Here is a 12,279-nt window from a genome sequence, read left to right as displayed (position 1 = left end):
ACTTCTATTTTTAATAAAATGTATATAATATTTATAAAAAAGAAGAGAAAAAATAACATTTACTTTCTAAATTAAAAATCCCATTGCCGCTTAATATGTGTACAATGACTTGCATTTTATTAAACACAACAAATAAAAAAAATGAAGTAAATAATGATCATAATATTTGCTCATTAACAATTCCTCGTGTCTCGTTTAGAACCGACCATTATTACCACTTTCAAACACCTTGGGAGGTAATGAATATAAAAAGCCTTTTTCCATATTTTATTTCATTGTAACCATATACATTGCTTTTATCGATCGGTATTCCAACGCCATTTTTTTTTTCTCGGAATGAAATAAAATACATTTCTAATAACAACCTAAGAAACATCGTTATGCATATCCACTTTGACACGAATAAAAAAAAGAACATAAAATTTATAACAATAAAGAAAGAAAAGGAAAGCAAACATATTTGAGCGGTATGAAATAGTATTGATACTGTGTAAAAATAAGCGTAAAAAAATTAATAAAGGAATTTTTTTATATGTGTCTTTAACAAGGTAGTTCGCCGAGTTAGAAAAATAAATAAAGATCAAATAATTCATCGCCTGTTTGTTTTAAACCGCTTTTAGCTCTACAAGACAAATTCTACTCCCCCCACTCCGCCCCCACTGAAACGGATGTTCCAAGTAATAGTCTGGATGGCAACAGCGGGAGATGCTCTGATGTTTGCCGCCGTGTGGCGCGGGCATCAACTAAATCAGTTTTAACGTGCAGTTTCTTAACAAGGCTTCCCACTGTCAGACGAGGGCATAAAATAGAGTAAATGGGGGAAAGTTGAACTTGAAGTTCGTAATTGGGACCGATGTTCGCAGCCCTACCTGTTGTGATTATTGGGAAAAAGCTCTATGATTTACTATTCGGTAATGTGTTGGATATATATTTTTGCTTTCCAGCGCCGCGAAAAGAAATGCTGGTAAATTGGCTTTGCCGATATAAGTTTCATGTTTACCTTTGTTATGAGTTAGATATGGTTTAACTCATAAATGAAGATTTAGATTTTTTCCAAGGTCATTACAAACGCAAAATATTTGTGATAAATGAGTTGTTTGAATGATAAAAAAAAAGTTAAAGGAAATAGAAATTTCTCATTGTTCACAATCAAGAGTTATAATAGCAAATTAAAATTATAGTGTTTTAATTCTCTTTTTTATTTTTGTAACTTGAATAGATTTAAAAAGTAAAATTTAATTTTAAAAATTAAGTTTTTAAAGTGGAATTTTAAAAAAAAAGAGAGAATGCCTTAATTTTAGCTATGACCAAATATGAAAAACATCGTTCGTATCGCTTTTGAAAGACGTTTATTTCTATTATCTGTTCTTTTTCTCTCTTTTTCTCTTTATTTTAAGTTCATTATTGTTTTTTAACAATAGGCGAAATGTAATTTGTGTTTCCAGATGAGATTTGAGCCCCAGATGAAATCTGAGCAATCTAGTTCAGCGGTTCATAGTTCAGCTACGGAAGACAAAAAAATCAGTCTTCTTTATCGGAACCCTGACTTTAAAAAAAAAAAAAATCATTAACAGGTGTAAATGTGCTAACAAGAAGAAAAAAAAAAGAAAAAAGGCTGAATTAAATAAGCAAAATTGTGGTGTTTGAAAATTTTATAGACTATGAGAATGGTTATAGGTGAAAAATAGTTCTCTTTATTTTTTAATTCGGTTGCTATTTTGAATTTTACAATTCGTTAAAAAATACTGATGCAATAATTTCCAAGTAAATATCCCTTTAGTTATTTATTCCACATATAGGTTGAAAAAAATATTTTTAAAAGTTTGCTATTTCATTTTTATTGGCCTTTTATTAAAAGAAATTTTATTAAATTATTGCACAAAAATAACCTGAATAATAAATAAATAATCGTTTATTGGTTTGATACAAACTTTTTACAAGTTTCTGGCTAAAAGGGAAAAAAAAGTCCTAGCTCACAGAACCCCTTAGTAGAAAATAGTTGAAATTTTAACAAATAAGTTGCATTCGTCAGTATAATGACGATAAATTCCATTTGCAGCAATCAGGAAAAAGATTATAAATTACATATAGTCCGGATAGTACCCATATAGTACAGAGAGTGCTTTCCAGTAAGTAATTGGAAAGTGTTCGAAGGTTCGATTGCAAGATTACAAGACACAAAAGCGAAACAATTAGAAAGTAGAAATGAAAACAAAATACACTTTTTGTAATAAAAGTATAACGTTAAAACATTTTCATAAAATTGCCTTTTTTTTTCTTTTTTTTTTTTGCTTGAAGAAGATATTGATTATGGCATCAAAACATGCCCACCATTTTAAAATCGAGAGAAATTAAAGGTTTTTGTTCACTTTATTTAATAAACAGTTCGCCATCTGTTACAATTTGAGGTTCTCTAATTTTTGGCTACTTAATAATCAATTTGGAAAAACGGTTCTCCCCGAGAGTTATTCCACTTTTTGTAGCTACCTTTTGAGCTGCAATAATTTTTACAGTGTGTGTTACAAAACAAAGGAAGTATTTTAGAAAAATGTCGAGTATCCACTTAAAAATACTTTTAAGTAGCTAAAATGTTTGTGAATCTATAAGGAATTCACATACATTGCTACAATGCTTGAAATTTTATCAAGCATTGTTGAAATTTTCTACAGTGGTGTAAATTTGAACTATCTATATTATATAAAACGCTAATACGTACGTATGTATGTATGTATGTGTCAATAAAACCGATGATATTTCTTTTCTCGCGCTGGCAACAGTTTTCATTTTTAATTGATTGGATTCGGCGCGCAAGAGCACGTAGTGAGCAACCAGATAACAATAACCAGAGTGAGCATTATCAGGTTGTTCAATTCAGATTCATGCACTAAAAACATGACAATATTTAATTTAAACTCAATTAGGAATTAATTAATTAATTGAAGTGAGAATGCTTTAAAAGGCCGCTGTTGAATTGATATTTTTCTACTGGGAGCTACCTAAACGTCTAAAAAACGTTTAAGTGTTTGTATTGAATGCATTGAATTTTTTTATATTTCGCGTTTATTTATGCATTGAATTTTCACGCTTTAAAATGCAGAATATTAGTGAAGCAATATTTGATAATTTATTTTGCTAATATGTTTCTTATTTAGCTAATGTTTTGATTTTTTCACCATGTACAATCTAAATAGCTAATATACTTTTTTAAAAGCCAATAAGAACATTGGTAGAATTCTTCTACATAAGTACAATACTATGTCTTTGATGATAAAATACTATGTCTTTGATGATAATATATTATGTCTTTGTGCTAGAACATTGTGTTCATTGACGAGCGAGCGCAGCGAGCCATGGTTCATGGCGTGAACCGCATAGGATTGCGTAGCAATTCTCGGGGGTTGGCGAGCGTTAGCGAGACGGGGGCGGAGCCTCCTAGTATTATTTTATTTCTTAAACATGATTACGTGATGCTGCATGCAAACTGGAAACGAAGTGAGGTTAATGCATGACTTAATTAGCTTACAGTGAAGTTGCACCCGTTATTATTGTTCGTGGTGCCAATATTATAGTCGAACTGATTTTTTAGAGACTCTTTTGATTTGAATCCTGAACAAACGTTTCAACCAATTGTCTTGCTTTGTTGTAACAGTAATACAAAGACATTAGTGAATGGAGGAAGGTGGATACGAATCCCGTTTTATTGCCTTAAAAAAGTTGGTGGTAGCTCTAATAATCGCAGTTCTAAAAATATCTGATTCCTCCGGCAATCCTACAAGCTTTGATGTTTTCAGACCTGCTTTCTTCTGTAGTGTTTTGTTATATTTTTCAAAATTATGTTTTGTTTTTATCTCACTTAAAAGTTAGTTTGCGATCCCTGACGTGTATGTTTTTTCACTTCAGTTTTGACATGGGTTCTAGATTCTAGAAACTTTATGGGTGCTCATTGCGGAACACCTTGCACAATAAACTCGTTAGAATTTCTTAAATGTTGAAAAAGGGAGGAAAATTTCATCAGCCTTCACCATGTTAATATAATATGAAGTGTCTCACCAATGGCTACTCTACTTTTTTTTTTTTTTTTTTTTTGAAAAATAAGAAGAAATGCTTTTGATTAAGTAGAAATCCCAACTTTTATAAGAAAAGAAAAACTTCTTCAATTAAAGGTTATGTTTCAAGATCATATATTAAACTTTCATATGCAATTTTCGTCGGGAAAGAAGTTTTGAATTGTCATTTCAAACACCTTTTTATCTTTTTTAAGAAATTATTAAGGAATCGCATTTTGGCTATCTTATGAAATATTTAATTGAAATAGTTTTTTTTTCTTTTCTTTTTGTTACACTAATTTTTACTGTTTATTACTAATTTTTCTGATTATGGAAAATAGCATTTAAAAATAGTGTATAATGATCTGAATATTTATAAAATACTATTTTCCATTTCTAATCATTTCATTTAATTATATATTATTTTTCTATAACTCGAAATGCTTAATTGAATGGAATTTCTAAAGAAAGTGTACGAGATACATATAAATGTTAATTTTCAAATTACAAGTATTAAAACTAAAAGTGACTGAACTTAATTTTTGTATTTTTAAAGTTTTAAAGAGTTTTTCCAAATATAACTCTTACTGAATTTCAGTGAAATTCTTAAGCTTGTGTTCGTTACAGATGCTGTAAAAATCTTTTAAACTGTAATAAGAGGGTTTTAAATGAATTACAAAGCAAATTTCCACAATATGCAATAATAAAAATAATAATGTAGAATAAAAAAAATTTATGTCGCTAAACATTTGGGGATTTCCTTGCCCTGATGAAAAATTTATTATGTATTTGCAGGATCATACATCTGTATTGTAAAACATTTTGGTGTGTAGTTGCTATCATTTTTGGTATTATGGTAAACTTATTGTAATTTTTAGGACAGAATTGAAGTTATAGTGCCAAAAATTATATAAAATTGATAAAATAACAATTATTTGAAGGAATAAGTGCAAATATAGTACTAAAAATGCGCTTGCTTAATGCAATAAAGTCGAAAATGGTTTTTAGTGCTCATGAAAATATGCGTTGTCACTAAACAAGCAAATAATGAATGAAGAAATAAATAAAGCTATAACAATGAAAAAGTAAATAACATATGTGACTACAATGTACTGTAAAAATCTTCAGTTTACCTCAATAATGAAATTTTTTTCAACGTCAACAATGCACCAAATTTTTTTGCAATTTATATGACTTTTTTTTTATTTATTTATGTTGCTTTATAGTTTTTGTGATAGTTATACTTTTTTACTTTGTAATAAAAGTTTTGTATCCTTTTAAACCATAATATCGTTCAAATATGCAGTAATTTTAATAAAGGGCAAAGTTGGACTATATTAGAGAGATTTCGCAGAGAATTAATGTTTTGCCTAAATTTACTGCCAACGCTGTTTGAACTTTTTACAAATCGCAATGCTCAAATTATAAACTAATAACTAATATTTTAGTTTTTTCTTTTTTACCAAACTATAAAACTAGCAACTAGTTTTAAAATTATCATTTTATTAATAAAACTTAAATGAAAAACGCAAAAATAAAACATAAACTTTTTTATTTCATTATTTATTAATTTGCACAGTGCATAATTTTAATTTTTATTATCTTTCATACATCTGCTGGTCACTTTCCTATCAAATAAGTTTTCACTAAATAAATAATTATAAAAGAATGAAAAACTTTTAAAAAAATTATGCTTTTTCTCTATTTTTACGAAAAAGATTACTAACTGAATGAAAATATAAATCTATAATATAATATAATATAAATCTTTGAGGTCACTTGAGAAAGTACTGAATCGATAATTAAAAACACTTTTAAGATGGTACCATACATTATGATATATCTGAACATGCGAAGCTTTTTTTTCTAATTAAAAAAAAATAGAAAACTTAATAATGAAGTTTGAAATATAAGAAATTTTTACGATGCCAAAAAATGTACTTTTAGCTTAAATAAGCAATCAACAACAAAAAATTCGATGAAGCAGAATGTGAGAAAAATAACCTTTGATGCATTAACCTTTAATTAATAACCTTAAATATTTGAAATATAGAATAATAACAAGTTAAGTTACCTTAAAATAAATAAATTAAATAAATAAATAAATAAAAATTAATTATTTAATGATATAAACAAATAAATGTATAGATAAATAAATGAAATAAACAAATCAATGTATAGATAAATAAATGAAGTAAATAAATAAATGAAATAAACAAATCAATGTATAGATAAATAAATGAAATAAATAAATAAATGAAATAAATTGATAAATGAAATAAATAGATGAATGAAATAAAGAGATAAATGAAATAAATAAATTAATGAAATAAATAAATTAATGAAATAAATAAATTAATGAAATGAAATAGAATAAAAGCAGTTGTAAGTTATCTAAAGTTTTTTTTCTAAGATTTGCAAAGATGAGATTCAAGATTCTGAGAAATGCATGCATAAATAAAAGCCTTTTTTTCACTATCCAAAACATCAATCAGAATTTAGCAGACTTGGTTTTAAATTTATCGTTAAAATTTTTCGATATAAAAATAAAAGTATAATAAACGCAAATGTAAGCAGTATACACAAATAGTATATGCAAATATTTGTAAAATATGTAATTTTGACTTGAGTAAAAAAGAGACTTATCTTAAATATTAAAGACAAATAGTCATTACATTAAAAAATTAATTAACTTTTACAACTCTATTTACAACGAGCAAAATGTAATAAGGTAAAAGTAAAATTATTTTAGATAATGCAGTTTGAATATTTTTCTGATCGACAAAAGGCAGTGTTATTAAATAACAAGCGATAATTAAAACTATAACTCAAGCGAATGGTAGATTTATTATAAAATAAATACAATATAATAAATAAATTTAAAAATCAAATCTAACAGTTTACAATAGGCAAAATATAATAAAATAAGAGTCTTCTTTTTAAATTTTTAAATTTTTTTTTTTTTTTTAGATAATATCGTTTGATTGAGTGTTTTTTTATGCTCGACAAAAGACAGAACTACCAAAAAATGTTTTTTATAACTGACAGAAGACAGTGTTATTAAAAGAAATAATAATAAATAAAATAAACTGAATTTGCAATGTTGACTTAAACGATCAGAAATAATTATCTCAAGATAACTAACATATAATCAATAAATTTAAGAATCAGTTAAATTTTATAAGTATGTTCACAAAAGGCAAAATTTATCAAAGTTTATAACTAAGTAATTAAACTTTAATTAGTTTATTAGTTAGTTTATTATAAAGTTTATAAGTATGTATACGACAAAGAAAATATAATAAGATAAAAATAATTTTTTCTCGATATTATGATTGGCAGAAGACAATGTTATTTAAAAAAATTAACGGTACTTGAAAATATGATTCAAGCAAACAAGAGATTCATCGAAAATAACATACAAATCATTAAATTTAAAAATCAGATACATTTTAAAAGTATGTAGTAATAGAAAAATATAATATGATAAAAGTATGTATATATTTTTAAATAATACCATCTAAATATTTTTCCATCTAAAAATTTATACCATCTAAATATTTTAATAATAATTTGTTTTCTATATAACATCGTGCGTATTTATGATTTACAGAAGATTTAGAAAAAATTCTTCCGTCGAGCCGGAGTCGAACCAGCGACCTATGGATGTCAGTGATATCTCTCTACAGTCCACCGCTCTGCCAACTGAGCTATCGACGGCTATTCGCTTTGGAACTATTTAGGAATATAAGTAAGTTGAAATTATTCATTTTAATAGGTCAAAGGAACGGAAATACAAGTAGTAATAATAAACACCAGAGTTTCTGACACATTCTTAAAAATAAATTGTCAGACCCCTCCATTTTCTATCTTCATCGTCAACAATGGTGTGTGGATTCTCTAAGCAATTTCTTCGATTAGATGCTTGTAAAAAGAGAAGTTGAGAAAAAATTAAATTTAATTTTCAAATAAAACATTAGAAGGAAAAATCTAAGCAAAAATTATAAATTATTTTTCCTATAATGGTCATTGAAATTATGAAATATCAAGGCAAAAGCTATTATTTCTATCATTAATTAATGTAAAAAAGTTATTTTTATACACTCTTCGTAATTTGTTTTTCTTCTTGAATTATCTAAATCATTATTTTAATTATCAAAAGTGAACAATTATTACAAATTATTATTATTAAAAATTATCAAATTTATTTAATTCTTCACAAAATATTTGCTTGAGTCAAATATTTATCAGGAAAAAAAAATTATTAAACAGCAATAAAATTTTCGTGCTCTTATTCGTCGATTGGATTCCCCCTTTGACGATCTCCTGGATCAAATAATGGGAGAAATCTGCCTTTGTAGAGGACTTTTTGATGAAACTAATACGTATTTGCGTTACATGGAGAAGAAAATCGCAAAAATATCCCACGGTTAGCCTGGCGGCAAGGGGACTCTCCCATGTTGCGTCTCTTCTCACTGAGGATACTTTATGTCAGCACAGTGGGCGGTTCGAGTTGGATAGTTCGTTCCAATCATCACTGGGATTCGAACCCGGCTCACCTCCTCGGATCCGTGTTCGAATTAGTTCTATCTCCTAAGCCCCCACGGCTCACAGCCTATTGTTTACCACAAGGAAGGAGGGATCATGGAGGTGAAGGCGCGCCAGTTTTGCAAATAGGACTAACGGCATAATTGTGGCGCGAAATGTAATCTGCACTGTGCACCATGGTGCCTTCAAGTGTCGGACAAGCTGGTATCCTTCGATCTGAAACTGAGTGGACTTAGCTATTTGGACAAGTGAGGATGCTTCAACCAATAAAATCAAAATTAAGCTACTAGTTTTCAAGTTCTAAGGGTTTTATGCGTAAAAAATATAAGTCAAAAATTTTAACGTATGGAACTTTCAATTCGATCAACCTGATTTTGGTTTGATTTAACTCAGCGTAAAATAATATTCAAATGCTCCGCATCTGTGTAAAACTTTTTCGAACGCTTAAATAGGTACGAAACTATACAGTAAGCATAAAACTGCACTTTCTATTGTAACGAATTCATATATGTGTGTTTAATTTTGTGAATATTCCTTTTGTTATAAGGCTAAATATTCATGACAGACCTAAATAACGAGTTTAATTAGAAAATTTGTAAGAAAGTCATGTAATTCTAACGTAATTTAGAGAGAAAATAGCGCCTAATTTATTCCCATAGCTGTTTTCAAAAGCTCCGTCGGAATAAGAAACAATGCTTTTGCGATTAATATGCTATTTTTAAAACTGTTGTTAAATTTGAAACAGTTACAAATGACTGTTAGGTCAGTTTAGCCTGTCTAGCAAGCTAGCACTGTCTGTGTTTATTTTGAAAATGGCTCAAAACGTCAATATGGAGAAAAGCCACAGTTTTGAAAAAATTTAGTTTGTGGTCTAATTTTTTAATATTTAAAAACTTACTATACTGCTGCATTACTTGGGCTCATAAAAATTTTCAAAAAGTGAGAATAAGACAGTGATTTGTATGATTTTCAACTAGAGGGGAAAATGTCGCCAAATGTGTGATTCGTAAAACATTTTATTAATTTTCAAAATTTTAAGTTATTTGTCTGTTCTAAAGCCCAAATAATTCTTCACGGCAAGATTATATATATAGTTTAAAATCATCGCCTTGCTTTGTGTGTAAGGGACTTAAACTATGGCTTTTTTTATTTTCCTGAGTGACAGAGCTTCGAAAAGCAGACTTGTGAAAGACTCGTTATGGTGACAATTTTGTTAGCGTGGCAATATTTGGCTACCATTTTGCCACAAAATAATAGTTCTGGAAAATTCGAATTTCGAAGCTTTTAGGACTAATATTTTCTGAGTTGATGAGAATTGTCTAGAATCATGTCGGAAAGTTTCGGTGTTTCGTCGCCAAGACGTAGAGAGTAGGGTATTAGTCTGCGACTGCAATATTGTTCCTATTTGTGACTCTCTTATGAACCGTCTGAGGTTTCAAAGGCTGTGATTTGCTGTGTATTAGCCAGTTATTCGTGCTGTAGTTGAGTGTTAAAAATTGCTATATTAACTGGAAAATACTAATAAGATACTAATTAGAATAGATAATGAGATAGAAGATACTACCAATAAGATAATTCTTTAAAATACTAAGAAAGTTTTTGGAGTCTTAAGGACTGTTTTATTCCTCTCCAATCCACACGAACTCCTATGCTCGGTACAGTGTGGCTTTGAGGAGAACTCCTCCAGACTGAAAGTCTGGGGCTGTCTACAGCTATGGTAACAAGCGAGAGCACATTTCTAATGGGGGTAAAATGGAGGAAAGAAGGTGATTGGTTTACTCACAATGACCTAAGCTAAGATGAAGACAAAACTATTCACCCCACAACCCTATTCGAAGTGACCTTTCCTTGCAACCATAGAACCCGCCACAACGCGAGACGGGTGTCTGGAGGAGTTCTCCTGAAAGCAGCACTATACACTGATCGTAAAAATTCAACAACTTTTGAACTATTAGTCCAACTAAACTTGAATCGTTACATTCGCCTTAATCTCATCGGATTAAGTATAAAAATTATAAAGGAAAAAATAATACTCCCTTTATCTAGATCGCAATGTTTTAGGTTTTTACCTCATTTGACCCCCTCAGTAAATTCAAGGCTGAATTTGGAGTGAGGGGCAATGCTCAAGAGTGGGCCTAAGCCACAACTATCAAAACATTATCCATTTCCAGTATTTTCATATTAAGCTTTTTTTTTTTTTAACGTGAAAACTAGTTTAGTATGTAATATTTCATAAGTGAGTGAAAGAGACAAGTGAAGTGAGTAAATGAAGTAAATGAGAATAAGTGAATCAAAATGGAATATAAAGTTTTCAAATAAAATTCCCTTAGTATAAAAGAGAAGAAAAACTTAAGTTATGGTATAGACCAGGGGTGACCAAGCTCCTTGATAGTCGAGCCATTTTTCAAAATTTGAAATTTTTCGCGAGCCGCAATTAAATGTGTATTTAAAATGTATGCAAAAAAGGTATTAAAAATTTTTTGCAGAAATTATAATTATCCAAATCATATAAATAAAAGTACAAAATATGTGTATTGAATTTAAATATTAAAAATTGAACACATTTATTTTACTTCTCTTAATAATTCTTTAAAATTTGGTGAATAATTGGTCACAGCACTTCTCAGTAATTCTTTGAGATGCTAGTTAGTTAATACTGATCGGTGTTTGGATTTTACGAATTTTAAAGTGGAATACATAAGTTTGTTCCGAATATTGAAATAATTTGACAAGCAGCCTTTTTTAATTCAGGATACTTCGATTCTGGTACAAATTTCCAAAATTCAGCAATAGACGTCGAATTATATTTGTATTATTATACGTCGATTATAATTGTGGAGCTTGATCTTCTTGCATCCCTATTACTTGGACGGAAATGAGATTTGCTACAACGTTGCACTTTCTTTCATATTTGTTGTCAGTAATTTAAAAGGCATTTTGAAACACATACAGAACGATAATAATTTTTTAAAATATAATAGCACATAAATGAAAAGGGAACTCTGGTACGTTTATCGAGAGCCGCAAATAATCCCTCAAAGAGCCGCAGGTTGCCCCCCCCCCCTGGTATAGACAGTCACTAAAATAGCTGCTATAGAAGTTTAACAGACTAACTAAGACAAACAACGTTAAAGAGCACAAAAATATTTATAAGATACCGACAAAGAAAGCTGTTTGCCTTAGTTTGTAGAAATACTAGTGTAAAGAAAAGTGTAAAAATGGATATAAAGAAATTTAACATAGAACATTTAAAAAAAAATTTCGTTCTATCTTTCTTTCTTTATATTATTTATCACCCACTTTCTTCTTCAATTATTTATGTACTATTATTTATAATAATACTTATGTACAAGTTGTATATAATTATTTATTGTAATAGTTATGTACCAATTTTTTATACTAATATCGTAAATACTATAATATTAGTATTAAAAGCTTGACATTCAAACATTAGTAAAATTAATAGGCTTGTTTAGGCCAATATAATAACAAATCATTTTAAATTTTAGGCCAATATAATAACATTATAAAGTACTGTTCAAAAACTGTACATTATGAAGTACAGTTTTTGAAATTACTGAAAAAAAATTTGGCAATAAGGTGTTTCTGAGTATTATGCTGTTATCTGGCATACATTCCGGATGCTAGTAAAGAACCTACCAGAAAATAATACTAAAGAATTCTT

The 12,279-nt window shown here is 28.7% G+C and overlaps 1 long non-coding RNA gene and 1 other non-coding gene across 4 annotated transcripts in view; one reads left to right on the top strand and one right to left on the bottom strand.

Moving 5' to 3' along the window:
* The window catches only part of LOC139426887 (uncharacterized), a 317,926-nt gene that overhangs the window by 269,186 nt on the left and 36,461 nt on the right, over positions 1–12,279 (top strand). For all 3 annotated transcript variants that reach the window (XR_011638031.1, XR_011638032.1, XR_011638033.1), the window contains exon 3: positions 7,660–7,797. This is a non-coding gene — a long non-coding RNA (uncharacterized lncRNA). The remainder of the gene's footprint in view (positions 1–7,659; positions 7,798–12,279) is intronic.
* Positions 7,679–7,766, bottom strand: TRNAY-GUA (transfer RNA tyrosine (anticodon GUA)). Its single transcript is given in 2 exon segments — positions 7,679–7,714; positions 7,730–7,766. It is a non-coding gene; the product is annotated as a tRNA-Tyr (tRNA).

This window comes from Parasteatoda tepidariorum, chromosome 1 (assembly GCF_043381705.1).
Source record: "Parasteatoda tepidariorum isolate YZ-2023 chromosome 1, CAS_Ptep_4.0, whole genome shotgun sequence".
Taxonomy (NCBI): Eukaryota; Metazoa; Arthropoda; class Arachnida; order Araneae; family Theridiidae; genus Parasteatoda; species Parasteatoda tepidariorum.
Note: the sequence above shows the minus strand (reverse complement) of the source record. Positions and strands in the feature narration are given on the sequence as shown.